Here is a 2,626-nt window from a genome sequence, read left to right as displayed (position 1 = left end):
TATATATTTTTTTTGACCAGACCACATTTAATGAATTCTCTTTCATTAATTTATCATTGCATAGAAATTAACTGATTGTTGAGGGATTAATTTAGTTTTCTGTGTAATTACTATATATAAATAAAAATAAATGCTTTCACAAAACTGTAGGCGTTGATATAACTAGTGATAATGCCTACAGCACAGTAATTATCTTACTTGTTAGCTCAATTCATATCCTTATGTTAAAAGGCCAGTCTCGCGAAAGTAGAATAAAAAAAGTACTAAAACAATTAGTTATTTATAGTTTTGTTTTGCTTTGATGCAACGTGATATTTAATAGATTTAAAATTTGAAATAGATCATAGCCTTGATTTGACTAATCTAGTCTATTGATGATCGACTTTAGAGTTTAGAAGACTTCCGTTTACATTCATTGATAACCATTCTTAAAGGTATTTTTCGTATTTTTAGAAAATTTTCTATTTCTATATCAATAAATGTTGTAATTGAAAAAGATACTATTTTCCATCTTTTCGAGCTTCGATTTCAAAGAATTTTACCTACCTATATACATACCTATACGTATAGGTACAATACGCGTATCAGACCGGATATCACCTATATATATATAATATTCGCTTAGTCAGAAATAAAACATGACTATCTTTATTTATTAATTTTCATATAATAGCGCGAATCGCTTTATAAACAATTTCAAATAAATTAATGAATTGTGCGACAGTCATTCGCGTAAATCATGCTTAATCAGGAATACGATAAAACAATGAATGAAGACATTCCCGCTAAAATTATAATTCTTCATTCACGTAGTACCTATGTACATCGCAGCGGAACTGGCGCCAGCGACGATGAATTGAGTCGCCATTCGTCCTCCCGGCGTCGATCGGGAAGGTCGCCTCGTGTTTCGTAAACTCAAAATGGTAAGACAATTTAGCTCTGATTCCTCTTCTTTGCAACATCATTACTTCTTTGAGGTTTTTCTTTTCGACGTTTAAACCAAGCTTGATTCAGTTTTTAATTGTAATTTGGTTCGTAACTTTTTTCAGGACCCGCGAGTTCGTGGGTCCATCGGAGCAATGTGAGTTATCGATGGCTGCGTCATTTCGCAGCAGGAAAAATCAGTTGCTGCGAAATCTACTTCTATATAGGCTTGATGGTAAGTATGTTTGAAAAATTGTATTAACATTTTTTAAAATATAACTGTTAATTGTACAAAGTGTTGTAATTGATCTTTGTCGCGCTCAAGGTTTCCCGCGTTTATATTGTTTTCTCTCTTGTTGCTTTTGGCTAAAAATAATTGTTTTTGTATTGTTGTTTGCATTAGTTTTAAAATTTAAAGAAAGCGTATAATTATAAGATTACTCGAAGATAATCCTATAGTTTTCGTTATTGAAGCTGAAAAATATTTTTTAGAGCATTTGGTTAGAAATTTTCTTTTCATTTATGTGAAATCCATAGTAATCATTAAAAATAATGCTATTTATGATTTCTATGCTAAAAAATGAAAAAATCGCTGCACGTTGTGTCACAGTGAGCCAGTAGATGAATATTGCATAATGAACGCCGCCATTACAATGGGGAACACAAAGGAGTTCCCATCAGGATGCAAACATGAAAAATTAAGCGAAGGGACTATCAAAGATTGGTATGTTAAATTTCTTTATAAATAAGACACTAAATTCGATTTTCGCTTTCAAATTTCAATTAATTTACGTGAGTGTATATTTCGAAACTTTTGATTTGCACAGATATTGCTGCATTAAAATGTTTGTAAATCTATAAAAACAAGGTTGATTTTGGTTTCGAAATTTAATTAATTTTTCTATGAGTATAATATAATACTTATTCTAAATGCTGATTCGCGCATTTTTTGCATTTAAATATTTAAAAATTAACAAAATAAGGTTGATTTTCGTTTTCAAAGTTAATTTAATTATTAATTATAAATTGCTGTTAGTTGCTTTATTTTAAAATTCTTTATACGTATATTCACAGTTTTTGTATTTAAACATTGCGCTGTGTGAACATTGTGACATATAGTAATTATAATATAAAACAGATTTATTAATCACGCGAATCTTTGTTTGCATATTTTTTTCAGATGGTTCCTGGATCAAGAAAATTTTGTGAGCTAGGTTTCAACTTTGAAAACATTATATTTTCAAATTTTTTGTATATACGTAGTGTTAAGTGTATTTTTATGTGTAGTTTTTAAGTATTTTTATTAATTAGTGTGGTTATTTATGTTGTTGACAGTAATTAGATTTTCGTTTTGTACACGTCCATTTATTATGTCACATTAAAGCAAAATAATTTTTATAATCAAAACTTCTGACTATTTATTTCCTGAACCTAAAAATAAATTTCCCCTATATCTTTATGCCTACAAAAGCATTCATCCCAATTCATTGTTATTGTCTTTTACTCTGGATTTAATAATTACATTAGTCAAAAACCATTAATATGTGTATCAATAATAACGTTTAAAAATGAATCATGGATGATTAAAGTTTTTTGTTGGCATCGTTTGCAGAGTTGTCACGGTAAATAAATAAAATCAAGCGAAGTAAATGCGATTGCCTTGCGAGCGTTTGATTTTCTCAAAAAAGAAACCTGCAAAAGC

Source organism: Nasonia vitripennis, chromosome 2 (genome assembly GCF_009193385.2).
Source record: "Nasonia vitripennis strain AsymCx chromosome 2, Nvit_psr_1.1, whole genome shotgun sequence".
Taxonomy (NCBI): domain Eukaryota; kingdom Metazoa; phylum Arthropoda; class Insecta; order Hymenoptera; family Pteromalidae; genus Nasonia; species Nasonia vitripennis.
Note: the sequence above shows the minus strand (reverse complement) of the source record.